We start from the raw sequence: 23,707 nt of genomic DNA, 5'->3' as shown, positions 1-23,707 counted from the left end.
AAGAACTCCCCTCGAGGTCAAGTAGTGGCAGCGGGAAACTCTACCTCTGATCTTCCTTTCCTTATAAGCCAAAATCTGCTCTGGAACAAGGATCCCATCCAATTCCAGGTCAGAGTATCGTCAGATTAGGATGAGGGAGGAGGATGAGCCTAATACAGCCTTCAGAACTGAAAGGGGATTGTACCAGTTTAGGGTGATGGCATTTGGCCTCACCAATGCTGCAGCTACTTTTCAGGCCCTCATGAACAAAATTTTGCAGCCTTACCTCTATAAGTTTTCCTTGGTATTCTTTGGTGATATCCTCATCTACAGCAAGTCAAAGGAAGACCATCTCTCTTATGTGAAGTAGACTTTGGAGGTTTTGAGAACCCACCAGCTCTATGCTAAGCCAAGCAAGTGTACCTTCATGGCAAATGAGGTGGAAGATTTGGTTACATTGTGGGAAACAAAGGAATAAGGGTTGATCCCAAGAAGATGAAATGCATTATGGAAGGGCCACAGCTTGCAACTGTCACATAGGAGAGGCTTTCTTGGTCTTGCCTCCTCTTATAGGAGATTCATTAGGCACTTTGCTGAGATAGCTGCCCCTCTCACTGACCTGCTAAAGAAAGACTCCTTTGTATGGACATCAGAGGCAGAAAAGAGCTTCCAGCAATTGAAGGTTGCCCTCTCCTCAGTACCCATATTGGTATGCCCTGATTTCTCCCTACCCTTCACCATTGAGGCAGATGCTGGTGGGAGAGGCATTGGTGCAGTCCTTAAGCAGTCCCATGGAGTAGTTGCCTCTGAGAGTAGGAAGTTGGATGCGAATGAGCTCAATTTTCACATATATGACCAAAAGTGGCATCATTATGTGTATGGCAGCCATTTCAAGGTGAGGACTGACCATAGAACCCTCAAGTATTTTCTGTCCCGGACTGATCTCTCTCCCAAGCAAAGGAGGTGGCTTTCTATCATTCAAAACTATGATTTTGACACTGAATATAAAGCAGGGAAGGATAACATTGTGGCAAATTCTCTATCTAGGATGTGGGCATGTGCCCTAAGCTGTATCACTGACGATATACAAGGAATGGATTCATGGAATCCAAGAAGAATGCCTTTCAGACCCTGAGGTTGCTGCCATCCTCCAGGACCTACAGACCGTACAGACATTTCACAGGTACTTTCTTCAATGACATCCTGGTTTTTTCAGAGATAAAGGAGCACTTGGCCATCATGCTCCAGGAACTTCGAAATCACAAGCCTTTTGTAGATGGCTAGAAGAGTGAGTTTTTCCTTGATGAGATTCACTACCTTGGGCACATTATCTCCAAAGAAGGGATTCAAATGGATCCAGCAAAGATAAAAGCTATACAAGAATGGCCAGAGCTTACCTCGGTACATGAAGTGCATAGTTTCCTCGTCTTTGCTCCTATTACAGAAGCTTCATGAGACACTTTGCTGATATAGCATCCCCGTTACATGATTCAACCAAGAAATCAGTAGTTTTCAGATGGGGAGAACGGCAAAGAACAGCTTTTAATACTCTTAAAGAGAAGTTAACAACCGAGCCGATTCTAGTTGTTCCAGATCTATACAAGCAGTTTGATGTGGATTGTGATGCATGTGGAGAGTGTGTAGGAGCTGCCCTTCATCAGGATGGTCGAGTGATAGATTATGAGAGCAGAAGGCGCAGAAAGACTTATGGGTGTGTTCGAAAAAGAGATGCTAGCGGCAGTCATTCATGCTTTAACCATATGGAAGCATTACCTTCTTGGAGCTGACTTTACAGTCAAGACCGACCGTCAGAGCCTCAAGTATTTCTTGACCCAAACAAAGATCTCCGAAAAGCAGATGAAGTGGGCAAATTTCTGTCCATGTTCTATTTCCAGAGTGTTTATACTCCAGGAGCTAGGAAAAGGGTAGCAGATGCCTTATCTAGAAGGCCCCGTGTGAACAATGTTACCATAGCTCTCATCATAGGGACCTCGAGGCCATGAAAGAACTCTATCTTCAAGATCCAGATTTTGGAGAAATTATGAGGAATATTCAGCAGGGGCTAGTCAGTACTCATTGAAAGATGGTTTCCTCATGAAGGATGATCACCTCTGTGTAACTCAAGATATGAGAGCAGGACATCGAGGTATCTCTTCTACTACGTAAGCCATTAAAAGATATTTCTTTTGACCAGGAATACGGAAGGATATATACAAGTTTGTAACAGAATGTCTCACGTGCCAAAAGATGAAGTATGATCGGCACAAGACCCCAGGACTTCTAATGCCATTGCCCATACTACATGGACCATGGGAGAGTATTGCTGTGTACTTCATCTTTAACGTTCCTAGATCCAAATATGGGAATGATGGGATATGGACCATAATTGACAGGTTCAGTAAGCAAGTCCACTTCATTCCAATAAGAAAAACCATTAAGGCAGACCACATGGCAAGACTGTTTCTAGCACAGATCTTCAAGCATCATGGGATGCCTAAGTCGATCGTCAGCGATCAAGACCGCAGGATGACTAGTTTATTCTAGTGAGCATTGTTTGATAACATGGGTCCGAAGCTGGATTTCTCATCTTCTTTTTACCCTTAGACGGATAGACAAAGTGAAAATGCCAATTCTATGATATTAGATCTTCTAAAGTGTTATGTGTCTGAACAGCAAGCCGAATGGGAAAGGTATCTTCCTCTTGTGGAATTTACATACAATAATACTATACACAGCTCCACAGGAAAAGCCCCATTCGAAGTCATTTATGGAAAGGTGATTTTGCCACCTATCCTCAGAACAAAGGATGAGATATTTACAGCTGATCAATATGTTCGAGACTTGGACACAACTTTTTTCCAAGTTCGGATAGCAATCGAAAGATCCCAATAGAAGCAAAAGAAGGCTGCAGATAAGCATAGGAGAGATATGAATCTTCAAGAAGGAGACTGGGTGTTACTCGAGTTTGAAAAAGCACGTTTAAGAAAGATGAAAGGGAAGTTAAAAGTATACCCAAAGCTGTCTCCTAGATATTATGGACCATTTCGGAATATCGAGCCCATAAAAGAAGTCGTGTATTGACTAAAATTACCCGAGACTTGGAAGATTCACAATGTTTTTCATGTGAGTCTTCTCAATAAGTACCAAGGACCAGAACCTACAGAACCAGTTCAAGAAGAGCCACTAGAGGTGGAAGAGATGGAAGAGATCCTCCAACCAGAACAAATTGTATACCACACAGAAAAGAAAGGGCCCAAAGGCAATGTCATCCGCAGATACCCTGTCAAGTTTAAGAACTATCCGGCTCTTGATGCCAAGTGGGTAGATGAGGAATTCTTTGTGGAGTATCCTTAAGATTTACAGTTGTATCAAGAAGCTTTTCTGTTGAGGACAACTATTTAGAAGCCGAGGGGATGTCACCATTTGGGGCTTCTCGTAAGAAATAAGGAATAATTCTTAAAAAGAATCGACTCTGGTCAAAGAATGTTGAAGTTGGTCAACCAAGAATAAGATTTATTGTTTTTACTTTTGCTTTGCATTGGTAAAAAGAGAACTATGGGGACGCCCACAAGGGACTAGAAATAGTCCAAGAACTAGAATGCATGCATTAGACTAACCTTTAATTGGCTAAAGTGTTGGTATTTGTTTGTGGCAATATGTAGGACGAAGAGGAGTTGAAAAAGGCCCTTGAATGAAGGGAAAAGTGCCCAAAAAGCAGGACCTATAAGGCAAAGTGCACCTAGAGGTCGGCACCTACTTTATGGAGGACCCCACAAGGCCAAATAAGCCAGATTTTCCAGCGCAATTTCCAAGAAAAGCTTCCTAAAGCTGAATTTAGGAAAAGCTTGTCTTTTTGAGAAAACTATGCCTAATTTAGGCCTGAAAAAAGCTAAAAAGCTAGCCCCAGCTTACTAGAAACCTCTTGCTTTTGGGTTGGAGGCTAAGCCTATAAAAGAAGAGCCTCTTAGATCTAGATCATAAAAATTGTACTTAGTCCCATGCTCTTGTGAGAGCCAGTTGTACAAAGCCTTATTCTATTGCAATAAAGACCTTTGGGGGGGTCCTGGCCTTATTTCTGGGCACTAATGCTGTGTGATGTTCCTATCTCTTCTCTCCCAGCACTCTATCTTGTTGGCAATTTGATTACCATAGCTTCATCACGTTTTCCAAGGAGTTTCCAGCGCTCGGCACCCTGCTCTAAGTATTGCGATTTCATCCAAGGTCGTACAAGTATTGCGATTTGTTGCCTGACCATCTGTGGGCTGCCCAATTGCTGCGATTTTGTTCCTGAAGCATCCTTCTGCTGTGATTTGGATTCCGAGAGTTGGTGCCCAAAAGCTCTAGAGAAGCTCTGCTTGTTTTTGGGTTTTAGATCCGTTGCCGGGACCATGAAACCGGTACTACTTGCTGACAGTATATTTGCATTGGGACTTCTATGATCAGTGTACTAGTCACTATGAGATGGTTTTTGCAGTTTATATGGATTGCAATCCTAGGTTTGGAACAATCATATATGTTGTCTCAAATGGTAATACATGCTTTCATGATGGTATATTCACATGTATTTCAGTTACTGCATATCCTTGTAGCATCCACGAGTAAGCGAGGTTGCTTGCCATGTTTCAAGAGAGGGGTATGTCACGTGGGTGTGCAAGATTTCCCCCTGGGAATTATGCCTTCGGGGTAAATGAGAGGTTTAGGCCCACGAGGGGCCAAAGGCCTTAGATAATTTAGGTTGGCCATTGGTTTGAGCTTAAAAAGTGCCCCACTAGAGGGGCATGGGGAAAAAATGAAACGTAGGTGCCACGTGGCACCTACTAAAAAGACTAAGGCTATGTGCTTGCCACCGGGACTGGCTGGAATCACCTGGAAATTTCATGTGATTTTTGGCATAGGCATGGGAGAGATCCCGTACGCGGGTTAGCGTGAGCTCGGAGAGCTGGGCAAGAGGATTTTCGTACGGGAGCTAAGGCGCAGGCTGGGAGTCATCACGTGAAGGTGGAGTCAAGATATTGCTGGCTGTGGGTGCGGATGCCTGTGTACGGAGTGTATGTACGGGCAGTAGTGTGTGTATGGAACTGCAAGTGCATGTTGTACGGACGCTTGTGTACTGACTATATGTACGAACTGTCGCTCACGGACTGTGTACGGAACTAGGTCTTGTTTGTGTACAGTGGGAATGGGTTGATGCTCAGGGCTGAGAGCGGGGCTGGCCACACAGGGATTGTCTTCCCTACCTAGCTGCAAATGGACAGGGAAGGGCTGGCTGGTCTCATTGGAGCTCTTGTCACGAGAAGTCTTCTCAGTGGTGGCTGGTTATTTTCTTGTTGTAATCCCCTATTGATGCTGGCTGAGTAAACAAGCTTTCTTTCTCTTTGATCTCAGCAGATAGATGGCCAAGAGAATCTTGGCTGTACGGACAGCTACTTGTGAGGCAAGATGGAAAGTGTACTTCCAAATGGGTATGCATTAGGTCATGAATGAGCTTGGTTCGTACTCCGAGCTGGTTAAGATTTCTCACATGCCCCATTGTGATTACCTTGAGCTGTGAGTTGTTTTTGGAGTGACTTGTGGGCAAGGGTGGCTCACTGTGGATGCTTGCAGAGCATGTTCATGCTTCTAAGGATTGTGGGCAGGCTAACTATGCGTTCAACCGTTGCTTGGGTACTCTAGTGAGTCAGTCGAGTAGTCTGGGGAGTTGTGTGACCCCGCATGGGCTGTGGGCTGCTAGCAACAGCTGCGAAGTTTTATGTAGGTGTTTGCACTGAAATGGATGCCTATTGTCATTGGGATGTGAGAGCAGGGCCCATCAAGGCTAATGTTTGAGATACTGATGCCTACTTAGAGTGGGAAGAGCACTGAATGCAAGTGAGATTGAGTTCATTGTGTAATATATTTGCTGGACTTTCCAATTAATAAAGAAATACCGAAAGGGGCGCCGAGGGTTTGGGGCCAATTTGTGTCCTTGTTATTGAGCAGGAGCACTCTAGCTCCCCCAGTTTGTGTTTGAGTTACTTGCTGAATATTATAGTGTGCTTTGGCTGGTTAGTTGTCTTTACGCCCTCTTGTTGGCCTTGAGGCCGGTATCAAGAGCTGCTGAGAATTGTCTACTCTACCTACTGCCCCACCACCAACCTTGCTGCAGCTCAGCATGCACCAGTGGATGATTTTGGATAGCTGCAGCAGTGATTACTCACTGTTTTGTAGGCAATTCTATGGGCTATCCATAGGTGCCACTCATTCCTTGGTATGTGCCTTGTAGGCCTAGCTATAGACAGTTAGGACACATGGTACAGCTAGTACGTGTACCAGTTAGTACACTTAGTACTTCTAGGACACCCTATCCTAGGGTTTTGTCATATTGGGTGTACTTTTTACTCATTCATTGATTGCAGCAGCAATTCATTACAGTAGTACGGTTTCTTTCCATTGCCGTCACCTCCATTGCTTCCATTGATTTCCCTAGCTGTAAGTTGGTATCAGAGCAGGGTAGGGCCTCTCCCCTCAGCCATTTCCAGCCACCCTGAGCCCTCTAGCTCTCCATTTTGGCTGTTTGGCAGCTTGTTCGTCTGCTGGTCTGCATGCATTTCGAGGTGCGGCTGCACATGTGACGATCCGAGGCCTCTCCAAGCACTTTTGTCACTAAAAAACACCTTTCTGGTGCTGCTGATACATAGCCGAGTGCTCCAAAGCTGCATTTTGGCTGCATTTTGCCCTGGTTCAGCATTTTGAAGCTCCATAAGCTATCCCCGAGCTGTTCCAAGGCCTACAGCAGCCCTAAAACAGCCGAATTGGACATTTTGGGACCTGCTGCTACAGTACGGAGCACCTACATTAGCCGCCTTACACACATGGAGCCTGCTACTGCATTTCGGAGCCCTGCAGCAGCTGACTTGGACATTTGGAGCCTGCTGCTGCATTTCGGAGTTCTCTTTTGCAGCCTCCTTGCTCTCATTTGCCGGTCTTCACTTCGGGCTGCGAGCTTGTCACCTCTGGCTGCTGCTGCTGCACTCATTTTGAGGCCTTCTCCTGCTGGCCTTCACTTGTGGGAACCTCCACACAAACTCTTGATTGCTGTGGAGCATTTCCTCTTGCTGTAATTCCACATTCCAGCTTCTTTGGGCGCCCTCAGTTGCCATTTGCTGTCCATTACATGTCTCCTACAAGGGTGACTACCTGTCCTCAAGTTTGGAGCCTTTTTTCTTGCTGTAATTTTGGTCAAAATTACTTGGTCAGCATTGACTTCTTTTATTTCCAGTAAAATAGTCCTTTCTTTGGTTCCTTGGAATTGTGGAAAGGCCCCGTGTTGCCTTGGAAGGCCTCGTGCTGCCTTTGGAAGTCTATTTGCAACACATACACTTTGTGACAGGTACACATCTGCTTCTGCCATATTGTGGACTTCTTTTTTATTATCTTTCTCCTTTAGTGCTAGCCTTTGTCACGGCTGAGTTTGCCCTTCACCTTTGAAAAGCCGACAGAAACTCAGTACAAAGACCTTTGTATATGTGAGAGCATATGTTTATACTATGGTCTACACCCACTGTTGGGCGCTGATGACATCAGTGGGGATGTCATAATATCTAGTCCTTGGTATGCGTGCTGACTATGATGAGATTGAAACTGCACATTGTGTTGTGTTTTTAAAGGAGAGTTTGGGCATGTTTCCGGATTCATGTAGATATATATGTACATTCCTTTGTCTACGTCATTCAAAAGCACATCGAGGCATAGGTCCCTTACTTTGTGTTTTTTCTTGTTGAGTACTTGCTTATCTGTAGTCCATTGAGTCCGCCAGCCATTATGGCAAGTTATGGCCTTGCTCTTCCTCCTAAGCTGCGTGAATTGAGTACTCCTTAGCTCAACAGGTCCAAGTTTTGTAAAGTAACTAGGTGGGGACTTATGAACCAACACCTCAATCTGAAGGAAGAGGCGAGGAAGATAACCATGATTCCAACAAAAGGGCCTGCAGGGCATTGTAGGCCATTCTATGGGCTATCCATAGGTGCCATTCATTCCTTGGTATGTGCCTTGTAGGCCTAGTTGTAGGCAGTTAGTGAAGGAAAGCAAGAGATAAAGAGCTAGCCACACAAAACGTACTAAATAAAAGATAGAAAGAACATACAAAGGAGAAGGTTTTGTCTAAGTGACAAAGCCTTATCCTATCCACTAACTGTAGTTAGGGATTCTAACCGTGGTTAGGGGGGGAAACCTCTAATGAGGGAAAAGTGCCCCCAACTCACTTATTGACCATACATTGATCACTGCCATGGATTATGACGATAATTTCAACACCCCCCTGTAGTGCCGATGTGATGATGTACAAGGAAAGGATCAATCACCAAAAGGAGATAAGTTCAGGGCATTGCAAAATTAGTGGGAAATGCCTCAAACTTCTCATGTGGAAGTGCTTTGGTGAAGATGTCTGCAACATTGTCATGTGTGGAGACATAGATCATACCGATCTCCCTTGCATGCAACTTCTCTCTGACATTATGATAATGAACCTCAATGTGCTTCGTGCGAGCATGAAACACATGATTTTTTGCAACTGCTATAGCACTCTGACTATCAGTGAGAATTGGAGAAGTACCCTCCAATGATAAATGAAGATTAGCAAATAAGCGACGTAGCCACACACATTCAACTATTGATGTGAAAGCTGCCCTGTACTCAGCTTCACATGAGGAAGTAGCCATAATAGATTGTTTCTTACTTAGCCAAGAAACGCAAGCATGTCCCAAAAAGAAACAATTACCACTTGTGGACTGCCTAGTGTTATAATATCTAGCCCAATCTGAGTCACTGTAAGCATGCTCTGCAAGTCACCCCCCTGGGAAACATCAAGCCAAAGACTTTGAGCCTTGCAAGTAACGGAAGATGTGTTTTATAGCTTGCCAATGTGTTGTCTTTGGGCTGTGCATATATCTGCTCACTTGTGATACTGCAAATTGAATATCGAACCGTGTATTGTACAAAAAAATGAGGCATCCTACAGCCTGGTTGTAGAGTGTGGCATCTTTATTGATTCACCTACATCATACATAGTATGCTTCAGCCCTGGCTCAATGGGAGTGGTTGTAGGCTTGCAATCTTGCATGTTGAACCGATCCAAGAGCTTTTGCACATACTTGGATTGAGAGATAATAATGCCAAGCCTCTCTTATATAAAGTGGATCCCCAAATAAAAATATAACATGCCCAAATCTGACATGTCAAATGTAGCTTTCAATTTAGCTTTGAAACCTGCAATTTTTTCTTCATGTGACCCTGTGAGCAGCATGTCATTTACATAAAGAATGATGACCAAAATATCCCCCCCATCCTTCTTGATGTAGAGGGTACTTTCAGTTGGACTGATATGAAGCCCCTTGCTTGTCAGAAGGCATCAATCTTGGAGTACCATGCACGTGGGGCTTGTTTCAGCCCATACAAAGCTTTATTCAGCTTGCAAACTTTATGTGCACTACCCGAAATTTCAAAGCCAGGAGGTTGTTTGACATAAACGTCTTCCAACAAGTCTCCATTAAGAAAATTTGTTTTTATGTCCGACTGATGAACATCCCAATCAAAATGTGCAGCCATAGCAATAACTGATCTGATAGGGGTCATCTTGGAAGTAGGAGCAAATATCTCCTCATAATCAATGCCCTTCTTCTGAGCATAGACTTTTGCAACTAGTTGTGCCTTGTACCTGTCAATTGATCCATCTGACTTTCTTTTTACTTTGAAAACCCATCTGGTACCTATGGCATTCTTTCATGGTGGCAAATCCACAAGATTCTAGGTCTGATTTTTCTCAATAGACTGCAACTCATCTTTCATGGCATGCATCCAATGCACATTGTCCTTATCCTCTTCAAAAGTATCAAGCTCTTCCTCATCAAGAAGAGTACCTGCATAAGCTGATTCAATAGAAAGAGCCCTCCCTTCGTGCCTTGCTGTACTATGACTTTTGCCAGGCAAAGCAACATCAAGCCACATCTTCCACTCCCTGTGGAGGTACTAAATCAGCATGTGGCTGAAACGGAGCATGTGGAGTTATAGTGCGGGTGCTCGGGGCATTGACCGCGGAGCATGTGGAGCATGGGGTCGGAGGGATACTGCGGGTACTCGAGGTGTTGACCGCGCTCGGGGGTCGGGACAGTGCGGGTGCTTGGGGCGTCGGGGGATGCAAGGGGGGGACGAGATGGTGCGGGTGCTCGAAGGTGCAACGGGGGACGAGACGGTGTGGGTGCTCGGAGCGTCGGGGGGTCGAGACACTGCGGGTGCGTGGGGCATCGGTGGCGCAACGAGGGACGGGATGGTGCATTTGCGCGGGATGTCACGTCAAGGGTGCGACGGGGGGTCGGGACGCTGTGGGTGCGTGTGGTGTTGGGGACGCGATCGTCCGGATCGGGATGCTGCGGGTGATCGAGGGGTCGGTGGCGTGACAGGGGATAGGACGGCTCGGGTGCGCGGGGCGTCGGGGGGCACGCCGAGGGTCGAGCGCGACGCGGGTGCGCGGCGACGAGATCGGGACCAATGTGACAACTCCGGAGCTCGAGGCACCGGCGTGGGCGGATGCACGCCGGCGGTCGGGTGTGACGCGGGTGCGCGACAGGGTCAGGACCGATGTGACAACTCGAGGGGCCGACGCAAGGGTTCGGGAGCGACGCGTGTGTGAGGGGTGTCGAAGGGCGACATGGGTGCGCAACAGCATGGGGGTCTTGAAATGGCTACGGGTGCTCGGGGGTCGGGGGGTGTGACGGGGGACGGGACGGTGTGGGTGCTCGGGGCGTCAGGGGTGCGAGGGGAGACAGGACGCTCTGGGTGCTCTGAGTGTCGGGGGGCGCGACAGGGGGTTGGGACCGATGTGGGACATCGGGGAGCCGGCGCTGTCGGGGGCACTACGGGTTCGAGTGCGTAGGGCATCAGGATGATGGGGGTACTCGGAGGCGCTATACGGTCCCGGCCTGACCTGACCCAGGCACACGGGCATCTACTCCACTATGTTGCAATGTAGACTATGTGGGACTCACTGATGTAAAAAGTGATGTTCCTAAAGAAATCAACCAAAAGACATTTGCTATTCAATTGCTCCAAATGACTAGTTGTGAGTGATACTTGAGAATTACTCTTCATGCACGGGTTCTCTGCCATGGCTTGGCCAAAAACTGTTGTAATGCACTTGCACGCATCTGACTTCTAATCAAGCAATTGTTGTCACTTTGTGGATTTGTACGGTCCACCACGAGTGCCATGTGTTAAAGATATTAAAAATCTCGGGGATTTAATAAGGGATACCAAGAGATGCAAGCCGTGGCAATTGCTCAGACTGGTGAGATGGTTGTTAGCCAGTAGACTCAGGTATTCATGCAATGCGGGTCTTCAAACATTGTGTCTATCATTCATTCTTTGTGGATGTCATGCAATAGAAATGTGCCTTCCTTTTCATTTTGTATGTCTACATATATGTCTATGTATTTCCATTATGCATGAGTATTTTGAATTTTTCTAGTATGTGGTTCTCTATGATTATCTGTAGTGTTCCCGTTGTTATGTAGAGGTACTACAAGCAAACAAGATGGGGTAGGGTTTTAATCTTTCCCTCTCCATCAATCTTCTCTTTCCCTCTCCATCCTTTTATCTTTCCTACATTCCTTTTATGCATCCCGTCAATCTTTCTCTTCCCTCTTTTCTCTTCTCTTTCCCTCTCCCTCTTTTTCTCTTTTCCTCTTTCCTGCATTCAATCCATCCTCTTTTTTTCTTTATCTTCTATATGTCTCTTCTCTTTCCTACATTCCATCCCTCTTCTCTTTTCTAGATTCCATCTATCTTTCTCTTTCCCTCTTTCTCTCTTTTCCTCTTTCCCTCTTTCCTATATGCCACCCCACTTCTCTTTTCCTCTCATCCCTCTCAATCCCTCTTCTCTTTCACTCTCCATCTATCTTCTCTTTGGAACATTCCATCCCACTTTGCCCACCCCCTTCCAAATTTGAGCCCATTCACCATACCACTCATCTCATCCCTCTTTCCTACGTTCCATCCTTATTCTCTTTTCTACATTCCATTCCTCTTCACCCATCCCCATCCAAATTTCATCCCATTCACCATACCAATCAACCCATCCCCTTTTCCTCTTTTCTAGATTCCATCTCTCTTCTCTTCCCCTCTTCCTCTCTCTTCTTTTTCCTCTTTCCCTCTTCATCCCTCTTCTCTTTACTACATTACATTCCACTTCTCTTTTCTGCATGTTCTCTTTCCTACATTCGATCCCTCTTTCCCCTTTCCCCTCTTTTGTCCATCCCCATCCAAAATTCAGCCCATCCTCACTATTCTTTATCCCTGGCACATAGAGAACATCTGGGAAGCTCCTGCGAATGCTCCCACTCCTCCCCGCTCCCGTCCACCTCCCTCGCGTTGCGCGGCCCCCTCCCCCTTTCCCCTCCTCCCTCTCCGCCGCTTCTGCGCTCGCAGCCGCCGCGCCTCCCCCCGTCCCCCTCTCCTCCTTCTCTGCCCGCCATACCCCCCCCCCCACCCTCTCCTTCCTTCTCCGCTCCTCCACCCTTCCTCGCCTCCCCCCCCTCGCGTTGCGCTACCACCCCCCCGCCCCTTTCCTCCTCCTTCCCCACCCTTGCGCCACGCTGCCACCCCCCCCCCCCCTTTCCCCTCCCTCCTCTCCTCCTTGCTTCCCCGCCCCCCCTCGCATCGTGCTGCCACACCCTCGCCCTCCTCCCTCCCCTTCCCCGTCCTGCGCCGCGCTGCCACCCCCCCCTTCCTCCTCCTTTCCTCCCCTCCCTCGCCATTCTCTCCACACTCTACCACCTCTCCTCCCCCCGCTTCCTCGTACATCTCCACCCCTCCCTCTTTCCTCCCCCGCCTCCGTCCCATTCCTCCCTCCCTCGTCTCTGCCACTTCCTTTCCCCCGCCTTTTGGAGCTTTCGCAGTTTGTCGGTGCGGTATGGCGGCCGTAAGTACGGAACCGGTGGCCCAGACGGACCCCCCCCTCCTTCAGCCTACCGCATAACACTGACAGAGCATCAGGTCTCCTTGGTGAAGCAGGCCGCCACTGACTTTTCCCAGACGTTCGTTTATGGGAGAGTCATTGGCTACGCCCCTTCACGAGCAGACATCAGGGACTGGTTGTAGTCCACCCTTTACCTTGAGGACAGCCACATTGAGGAGGTCGCACTCATGGGACATGGTATCTTCTGGCTCAAGCTCTCCTCAGCACAGGCTGCGAGCGATATGGTCAGACGGTCCCCTACCTCTGTGGGTGGCAAGATCATCCTTATGGTCCCATGGTATAGGGGTTTCAGTGTAGCGGACTTCGATGCCCGCTTCCGCATTCCCCGCCATCCAGTTACCCTCATCTTCCCAGGCCTCGCAACAGAGCTTCGCCCGATCATCAAGGACTTGGGGGCGCACTTTGGCTGGCTCATGCAGGACACCTTCGTTGATGCGGCGGCAGCCCAAGGGGTGCCACGTGTCAAAGTGGCAGTCTTAGATCCGCAGAGTATCCCCTCGGAGTTCGAGATTGAGACGGACACAGGTGTAGTGACGCAGCGCATTATGGTCACTGGTGGCCCAGGTCAGTGTCTGAGATGCCACAGCTTCGGGCACCAGGCGCGCTCTTGCCCTCACTTCACGAGGACAGAACCTCAGATGGCCCCCATCCAGGCAACTCAGGATCCCCCCCGCCAGGCATCGATACCCCCTCCCGAAGGGGAAGGCTGGACTGAGGTCAAAAGAAAACGGAAAGGAAACAAAACAGTAACAAAAAAGCCCCCCCCTCTCCAGCAAGAGACCCCTGTGGTCACCAGTCAGCAGCAGCCCGGTAAGGGGAAGGAGAAAGAGAAGGAGAAGGTCAGCCAGCCTCCCCCTCATCCTTCACCCTGTCCCCCCCCCCCCCTCCTCCCCCCTTCTCCTCGGTTCCTCTATCTCTCCCCCCTCCGGGGCCCCTCCCGGCACCTTTGGTTTCAGCCCCCCCCTCTCCCTCGAGCATGTTCCCACGGGAACCCCCCCATCCGCTTGCGTCGCCTGCGGCCCCGAAGCCAGCACAGACCTCCTCTGCACCTATCCCCCCTGGCCCGGTGGAGGGGAGAGGCCCTTCCTCGCAGACAGCCAGCACCACTCCAGCTCCTTCGATAACTAGCACCCCTCTTTCTGGTTCTGACTCCTCATCTTTGTCCCCCCACCCAAGGGCAGCTCCTAGAGCTCTACCTTTGGAGTTTTACCGAGCAGGACCTTGGGATTACTTGGATGCAGCTGGTATTGGCTCCTTCCCTGCATGCCTAGATATCAGCATCTTCTTCCTCCGAAAGGGGGCGGAGGGTAAGGTGTCCGTCCTTGCCCCTCATGATGGTCCTAGTTATTCCTTCACTATCACCAGTGATGGGAATGAGCAATGGGCGAATGAAAATGTTTGGGAGACGATTCGTGATCAGTCCCAGCAGCAGGTGCAGGACTGGATCGGTAGCAGAGCAGCGGAGCTTCTTCAACAGCAGTGGAAGGAGGGTGATGTTCGTCTGAGATGGTGCCACAGCGCCAAACGCTTTCGTCTTTTGGTCATCATTCGACCGCCTGTGGAGTGGATCTACGCGGAAGGGCTCCGCCCTTGGAGGACCTCAGAGGTAGCGGGCTTCTACAGTATTTCCCTAGCGGAGGCTTCGAGTTGGTTAGAGAGAGCTTACCACCATGGGACGAAGGGCCTTTCCCCTCTGCTGAAGGTTTTAGAGGATGGGTCAGATGATCCGACCTCTCCTTCGAAACCTTCACAGAAGCGCCTTCGTCTGCACACTGGACATCCTCCGACCACCTCGACATCGATCGCAAGCAAACAACTGTTTGTGGCCCATCTCTCCTCTTCATGAGTATACGCATTATCTTTTGGAGCGTCAACGGGTTCCACTCATCAGGAACCCGCGGCCCCAGGAAGATGGTGCTCAGACAGGAGCTCCAGCCGGCTTTGGTGGGAAGGGTAGATGTGCTCCTATTACAGGAACACAAGCTTTCGGCTTCTCAGACCAGTAAGTGTGGGAAGGTCCTCACAGGACGCTCCCACACCTACTGTGAACCTTCGATTGGCAAGCAGGGAAGGAGCGGGGGTGTCTGTACCTCCATCGACGCTTCTCTAGTTCAGCATGTGTGGTTTTGGCACCTTGATCCCAGGACGAGCGCTTTGGGTGGGCTTGAATATTGAGGGATCGCTCATAGGCATCCTCAATATCTATGCCCCGAGCGACCTTAGACGGAGAGCCGCTTTCTGGAGCTCTTTGACAGACTTGTTGCCAGAGATGGATTCTTGGATTGTAGGAGGGGATTTCAATAACCTTGAGACTTTAGAGGATCAGCATGGACGGGGCCCAAAGTTCGTCGGTATAGCTCAGGCGGAGCAGGCAGAATGGGACTCCTTGTTCGCTGTGGGAGGACGGGACAGTTGGAGGGAGCCTTCCTTCTGCAGATGGATAGGGAGCCTGGACTTCTCTTGGGGTTACAGGAGGGAGGGAGGCAGACTTTTGGAGCGGTTGGACCGTTTCTATGTCAGTGATTGGGCGATAGGCAGAGGTGGAGAGTCAGGGGTGGTTCCAGGCTGACCATGCCCCAATCATCCTAGTCTTGGACTCAACCTCTCATTCCTTACCTCCCCGCTCGTGCCAGATCCCAGACTCCATCTACTCCAGAGCAGCGGTTCGTAGCAGGATAGTGGACCTGTGGGAGCAGGATTGGGACCCCATGGGAAATATGGCAGCTCAGGTAGCCCAGGTTCTTGTCGAGTCTAGTCTCATATGTCAACAAGAGGCGACTCTGGTCAGGCAGCAGTGGTGGGCGAAGGAGAGGGGTCTCAGACGAGACCTTGCCTCGATACAGCGGATGCAGCAGTCTTCTCCAAGTTCTGAGGAGCTCAGACGACATGAGGTTAGAGTCCGAGCCATGTTAGAGGAGATCACCCAACGACGCTCAGAGTTCTCGTTTCATGCTTCCAAGTCCTTTTGGGCTAGGAAAGGCGACAGGATGTGCAGAGAGTTCTTCAAGACTCATGGCCAGAGGTCAGCAGGGAAACAGCTCGGATTTCTTAGAGCGCAGGATGGTAGTGTCAGGACAGATCCAGATGAGGTTAGGGACTTGGCGACAGATTTCTACATATCCCTGTTCCAGCAGGAGCCCCCAGACCCTCGTGCCCGCCGATGCAGGGAGGAGGTGTGGAGGTATACGCCGTCGCTCGTGCAGCCTAGCATGAGTGTAACCCTTCTCGCCCCATTCACCGTGGTAGAGATGCAGGATGCTGTGAGCGATATTGATGGGCAGAAACGCCCAGGTGAGGATGGGCTCTCTAGAGCTTTCTTCACCACCTTCTGGGAGCAGATCCACCAGCCCTTGCTCGCAGCCTTCCAGCATATCTTCTCCAGCGGACAGATGCCAGAGAGCCTTGCGACAGGCTTGATTTGCCTCATCCCCAAAGGGGGGGACCGTCAGGAGATTAGACAGTGGCGCCCTATCACCCTCCTCCCGACTGCCTATAAAATCCATGCCAAGATGATCAGTAGCCACATCCGACCCTTGCTACATGACTTGATCCATGACACCCATACCGGTTTTGTCCAAGATCGCAGCATTTTGGACAACATCTTCACATTCTCAGAGGCGACGGAGTGGGCCCAGCATAGTGGCCAACACCTTGCCATACTCCTTCTTGACTTTGAGAAGGCGTACGACAGGGTAGACTGGTCCTTCTTGGAGGGCACACTTTCTCGGTTCGGTTTCCCGGACGAGTGGATCAGAGGTATTGCTAGCCTCTACAGATCGGCCTCCAGCCGGGCTATCATCAATGGCAAGATGGGGGAGAGATTCACCCTCGAGCGCTCGGTACGTCAGGGCTGCCCGCTTGCGCCCTACCTCTTCCTATTTTTTGCGGAGGCCATGACTCACTTCCTACGAGCCCGTACCACTGGTCTTCAAGGGATGCGCCTCCCTATTTGGGATGATGTAGAACTTCTGGATTTCGAGTATGCAGACGACACAGCCCTGTATGTGCAGGATGATATCGAGTCACTGGAGCGAGTGAGACTGTCTTTAGAGGTTTTTTGCCTAGCCGCTGGTGCGAAAATCAACTGGCATAAGTCTGTTGATTTTCATACGGATCCGGGAGCCATTTCACAGTGGGGTATTTTCCTGGGGTTTCGCTGGATCCCTAGAGGACAGGCGACACGTTACCTGGGATTCCAGGTAGGGCTGGATATCACGCCGGCTCAGTAGTTGCTACCGGTCCTAGTTTCCATATGACGGAAGCTAGCCTTCTGGAGCACGGCTCGGCTATCTCTGGCAGGCAGGGCCCTTGTGGTCAATCAGGTCCTTCTAGCCACCGCTTGGTACGTGGCTTCTTGCTGGTGTTTCTCGAGATCGTGCGTAGCCCAGCTGAGGAGACTGGTGCGGAACTTTCTGTGGTCTGGCTCAGATGGTTCTGACACCACCAGAGCTCGGGTCGCCTGGCAGACGGTCATTCTCCTCCAGATAGAGGGCGGTCTTGGCATCATAGATCCAGAACTGCAGAGTCAGGCATTACTTGGCAGGTTAGTCATCCGCGGTTTGACCCCAGGAGGGCAGACGTGGAAGCTCTTGCTTTAGCATGGTCTCAGCGCGTGCATCCCCCAAAGAGGGGGCGATTGGCAGCCGTCTATCCAGTGGATTTTCACTTCAGCCCCGTTCCCCCTTTCTCCGCGGCCTCGTCTCGGTCTGGAGGAAGTTGGAGCACAACCTCTCTCAGGTTCCCTCCAGCTGCCGAGAGGAGGTAGACAGACAGCCCCTGATCTGGAGCAACCAGGTGATAGATGATACAGGGCGCCAGCTTGGAGAGAGATCCCATATCCCATGGGCGCTCTGGGCGCGTGGGCCTGCGCGCTCGCTCCGGGTTTGGAGGGACGTCTATAGCCAGTTGGGCCCAGGCGAGCTGGCAGTAGCAGTAGGTACGGCACGTGGGATCTAGGCTCGGCGAGCGGAGATCGATGCTGCCATTCTTGCAGGTTGGAGGATTCCAGTGATCACTAGACAGCTCTTCCCAGGAGATGAGAGGTGGCTAGGGCAGTTCACACCCCGCGGCATTCCTTTGGTGGTTGCAGGCCTTTTCTCGGACTCCTCGATCCACTTCTTCTCCGTCGCCGATGGTAGCCGTCTCCAGAGTAGAGAGGCCGTGATCGACCCCCAGCTTCCCTGGCAGCGCCTTCGCATCATAGGGCTGCAAGGGAAAGCGTGGCATATAGACCCCCTGATTGTTCAGGACCAGGATTGGAGACTCCGGATTTGGGAGGGTCGCTCCTTGACAGAGGTGGAGTGGGACCCAGGGGAGTGGCGCTGGCCACCACTGGAGACCTCAGAGAACCCTACCCCCTTCTTCTCATACAGTGCGCGTACCGATAGGCATGCTCTTGGGGCTCTCCAGCACAGGCTACCCACCTAGGCACATAGTTGGTATGCCCAAGGGATATCTCTGGTTTTTCTTCGTACATTTTGGAAGACTCTTTGGGCAAGTTGGCGGCCGAGGAAGATCTCTTATTTTCTTTGGATGGTGGTCCACAAGGGGCTGAGGCAGATGGGGCAGGAGGGGCACTGCCAGATGTGTTTTCAGGAGGAGTCGTCCCTGAAGCACTGCCTTTGGAGCTACTCGCATGCTCAGACAGTGTGGAAGGGAGTCATGGGGATCCTAGCGAGGGCTGCACCCGAGCTAGGACCGGTCACTTGGGGAGCCGTTTGCTGGTGCAGCACCGAGATGGAACATCACTTGGCTTATGAGCTCTCTCGACAGGATCCAGTTTTCTTCATCACACAGGCCACTTGGGCATACATGGACAGCTTCCCTTGGCATCTGACAGAGACAGATGCAGGAGCGATGACTCGGCACCCAGTTTGGGAGATCATAGGGAGTATTGTAGGCTGGCATATCTGGACTTCCAGATGTGTGTAGACCCTAGGAGATCAGGTTTCCTCTGCTACCCAGACCCTAGCGGACATCTGGAGCACGATCATTCACACGCTCAAGGGTCAGTGGGATCAGATTCAGGGGGAGACCCGGGCAGGGAAGGAGAAGTGACGGCGCTTCCTTCGCCACTGGGACCATCAAGAGCTGTTATTCCAGCACTCTGCTCAGAGTCTTCAGTGGCATTACTCCCCCCCACCGTGGCTGTTTGTCCACACTCAGATGATTATGCCCTGAGAGGCTTGTAATTATTTTGTTACCACGGGCTGTATCCGTTTTGTGATTACAGCCCGCTGGCCTTTAGGCCTTCTTGTACTCTCGTTTTCAAGCAATATAACTAGCACTACTTTTTGCGCAAAAAAAAAAAATTCAGCCCATCCACCATACCATGGATTGCTTCCTTTCTCTTTTAGTCTTTCCAACATTTCTTTTCCAAAATTCTGCCCATCCCATCTTTTCCTTTCCCTAATTGTCTTTCCCTCTTTCCCTCTTTTGTTCTTTCCAAAATTCAGCCCATCCCCTTCCAAATTTTAGCGCATCCCCTCTTTCCTTTCTGTCTTCCCTTTCCCTCTACTCTTCCTCTTCCATCTACTCAAGTTTTCTAACATTACATCTCTCTTCTCTTTTCATTTTCCCTCTTTTCCTCTTTCCTACATCCCATCCCACTTCTCTTACCCTCTTGCCCTCTACCATACCACTCAAACCTTCCCTTTCTCTCTTTCCCTCTTTTTCACTTTTTCCCTCTTTCCCCCATCCCCTTCCAAAGTTAGCCCATCTACTATAGCACTCAGCCCTTCCCTTTCTCTTTCTCATCTTTCCAACAGTCATTTCATCCCCTCTTTCTCCATTTTCTTTTTTCCAACATTCTAACATCCAGCCCATCCCTTTCAAATTCTTTGCCATCCTTGCTTGTCCTTTCCCTTGTTCTCTTTTCCCTCTTTCTCTTTATCTCTTTCCCTCTCACTCAATTCAAAATTCAACCCATCCCCTTTCAAAGTTTAGCCCATTACCTCTTTTCCTCATTCCAAAAATGCAGCGCATCCCCTTCCATATTTTTGTCCATCCCTTCTCTCCCTTTTCCCCTCTTTCCCTCTTTCCCTTTCCTCCTTTCCCTCTTCTCTGTCCCCCTTTCCCTTTTCCCTTTCCCTCATTCTCTTTTCCTTGTTTCCGTTCTTTCCTCTTTCCCAAATTCAGCCCATCCCCTTTCAAAACTCAACCCTCCCACTTTCCTTTCCCTCTACTCCTCCTTTTCAATCTACTCAGGTTTTTTTTCAGAGGAAAAGAAGGGTTATATTATATTAAATCAATTATGCTTTTACAAAGTAAAACTCTGACCATTAATAGGGGAGATTAGTAGACCACAGCATAACATGACATCTTGTGTAACATCAATGGACCAGTCATTCCTACTCCTCCTTGTAATGGATCTTGGGGTGAAACACAACATTGATAAGAATGCCCGGTTTGTGATGACTTGGTCTCTTATGCTTAACTAGAATTTCAATAGCTGTGTCGAAGGGAGAGGATTCCTCACCACCCTGTTTGAAGATACCTTGAGGGAGAATTCGTTCTCTAGTGCTCTATCTCTTTGGGATGGCATGTACATCTTCTTGATTCTTGGTTGGGATGCGTGTGAGTCTTTGGTGACCTTAGTTAAGGTTTTTGTATGTGGTTCTAATAGTTAGTTGAGCCGAGGGTGCATCTTTGTTCCAATCCACTACTTTTTTTATGCAGCAGCTACTACTGCCTATGATGACTTGGTCTCTTATGCTTAACTAGAATTTCAATAGCTGTGTCGAAGGGAGAGGATTCCTCACCACCCTGTTTGAAGATACCTTGAGGGAGAATTCGTTCTCTAGTGCTCTATCTCTTTGGGATGGCATGTACATCTTCTTGATTCTTGGTTTTAGCTTGCTTATGGTAAAACCGCCATTCAGTTCTCACCCCTTTGAGGGGATTCAAAGACAATAAAAAGAAGATTCTAGGTTTGGGCTCCCATATTGACTTGGGTGTTGGTCATTGCCCCATCCTTTTCCAAACATTTATGAAGTTGGTTGGAGAGCCTGAGCAGAATGTCTAGGTCCTCGACTTTTGCATGTATGTTGCCACCAAGTTAGAAATACTTGGCCTGGACAAACTCATTGCAAAAAATACTAGAGCATATTTGCAACCAAATACACTATAGAGTCTGACTACAAATTATTATCCAGTTCTCTTGTGTTCTAGACAGAAAGGGAGAGGGGACAATTCATAAACAAGTGATATCCTCCATTTCTTGTTTGCACCTGTCATCCCTGATACCAATTGCCTTAGCTCTATTAGCAATCCAGACTGCCTTATGTATGATTAACCACAGTAAACACCCCTGCTTTCCAGGTATATCTTGATCCTATTGTCTCAAATCTAGTCAACCACCACTATTTAGGTGTATCCCATCTATGCCATCTCCTATTTTAGAGTAGCCACTAGCTCATCATGTCCCTCTATAAGAACTGGAACTGTGAGATGTTCCTTCTCACCTAAACTCTATGGGAGATGGTCCAAGCCACCCCCTATCTAGGCAAGGGTGTCCCTATCCCAAAGACTCCATCCCTCTTGGATGACCATTAAGTCAAACTTGTTTAATCCTGTAGCCTCCTGTCAGGAATTGATAACTTTACATGCTACTAAAGCTCTACCCCACAAGTCCTGCCAAAGTCTGATTCCCTTCTTGTTAAGCCAAACTACTCCTTTAATTGCCTCCTCTCTGATTGGTGCTTCTCTCCAAATGGTTGAGAACCAGATGGAGTCCCTACTACAGGAAGTTCCCATCCTTCTAGAAAAACCTTTCCAAACCAAATAGGTCTTTCTAGGCTCTCCACATTCCCTTGCATATTTTTGACCCCTTAGTCATGCACTGTTCATTTCCACTGGTGGCAGCTCCTTCTAGCAGGGGCTTCTACTTCTTGCATTGGATAGGCTTGACCTTGGCTATGTTCCACCTAACCATCTTTGACCACGTTAAGTCTAAATTGAGGGGGGATTTTAATATCCATTGCCCCATGAATCTGGTTGATGATTTTCTTTGTATACTATTCCTAGACCACTAGGCATAGAATAAAATTTTCATTGAACCTTAGCTACATTTTTTTGACCCAATTCACCCCCTCACAAAAATTCCTAAAGAGAGAGTTCATTTGGTCAAAGGCCTTTCTTGAGGGTAACCAGCAAGGTATAAAATAAATAACAATTGGATATATGTAATGATTTAATATGAACTTCATTTTGACCAGGGTGGGTTGCAATCCCTATCATTTTTCCATCTTCCCTTTTATTTTTTGAACGACCCAATTCCCACTTATCTTTATTTGAACATCTAAATCCCATGGATATGCCCAATAGTCAAAAAATTCTACCCTCTTTTAGGCACTTGCATCCCTTCTCTAGCAATAAATTTGGTAGCGGGTGATTGGTCCCAAAAAGTGGTGAATAATTAACTCTACTAACCCTACATCATTTTGGGGACTAAGGTTGGTATCATCTACAAATTATTGGCGGATGATCTGGCATGCTCTTGATAGTTGGATGTCATTTATCTTGCCCTCATCTACAACACCTTGTAGAAGCCATCCTAGAACATCTACCCTTGTTGCAAACAGACAGGGTGATAGAGGGCAGCCCTACCTAATCTACCTTTTAAAAGAAAAGGCTTAAAAGTTTGACCATTGATTTCAATTTTGGCTCTAGCTTGTATCAAGAGGATGTCTACATACTTTTGGAACATTGGTCCTTTCCCCATATCAAGTGAGTGATGTTTGTATGAACTCCATTCCATTTTGTCATGGGCCTTATCAAAATCCACCTCTATGAAGCAAATGTCTTGCCTCTACACCTCTGCAAATTCCAGGCAGTCCCAAATTCTCAAGTGTGCCTCTAGAATGTGATGTCCTTTAATGAAACCATTCTATTACTGCCTGATCCAATTTTGCATTTTAAATTTAAGTCTCAATGCTAGAGCTTTTGCAAAAATCTTATACAGGTGTTAGGCATAATGAGTGGCCTCCATTTCTTGAGGTCTTCTCTCTAACGCCCCCTTGGGTATAATTTTAATCATCCCCCATGTTTATCCTAGGGTCCAAAAAGCCCATTCCTGGAGAATCATTCCAAAGTGACATTGAATCAAGCAAGGTCCTATAAAGCTCCAAAACGTTTGGTAAAATTCAACTGGTAAGTTGTCTTCCCCAAGAGTTTCCCCCTCATCATATTATCTACGATCTCTTTGAGCTCTTCTAAAGTAAAGCCCATTTCTAGATAGAGAGAATCAAAAGAAAAAATGGTTATGGGTCTAGCTGCACTGCACTTGTCTCGAGCTCTAAGTTTATCTATTCTTAAGATCTTAGGGGACCGCAAAATCTACCTTTTGAAGAACTATCTAGTTATCGATGATCACTCCTCAATAATAACTTGTCCAAAACATCTTGGGAATGCTTTCTCCTAGGTCTTCTAAATATTTCATCATTGGCTCTGTCTCCCTTCCCTGCCCACCACTTCTTGACTTAGATCTACACCTACTGAATTTTAATTAGCTTCTCTCTCCTTAGACCTTCTTTACACTCCTTGAGTAGTATCTATCCTTTTTCTAAGCCTTATTCCTTTAGATCTCTTAATTGGTTTTCTAAGCTCTACACCCTTGATTTCTAGGCCTTCATTGCTCTATGATGGATGGCTTTTAGAAAGATATTTTTCCTTTCTATGGCTTAAATCCATTTATATGTGGTGCTCTTTGTTTCTCCAAAGGTG

General features: G+C 48.3%; 1 protein-coding gene and 1 pseudogene across 2 annotated transcripts in view; both read left to right on the top strand.

The window, feature by feature from the left end:
* Positions 1 to 23,707, top strand: part of LOC147891449 (uncharacterized) — a 122,302-nt gene that overhangs the window by 80,551 nt on the left and 18,044 nt on the right. The gene's annotated exons all lie outside the window — the stretch shown is intronic.
* Positions 1,979 to 3,381, top strand: LOC147891450 (uncharacterized; annotated as a pseudogene).

The sequence above is a fragment of the Dipteris shenzhenensis genome, chromosome 18, assembly GCF_047967505.1.
Source record: "Dipteris shenzhenensis isolate YYH24624 ecotype China chromosome 18, Dip_SZ_1.0, whole genome shotgun sequence".
Classification (NCBI taxonomy): Eukaryota; Viridiplantae; Streptophyta; class Polypodiopsida; order Gleicheniales; family Dipteridaceae; genus Dipteris; species Dipteris shenzhenensis.
This window is presented reverse-complemented; position numbering and strand designations above follow the sequence as displayed.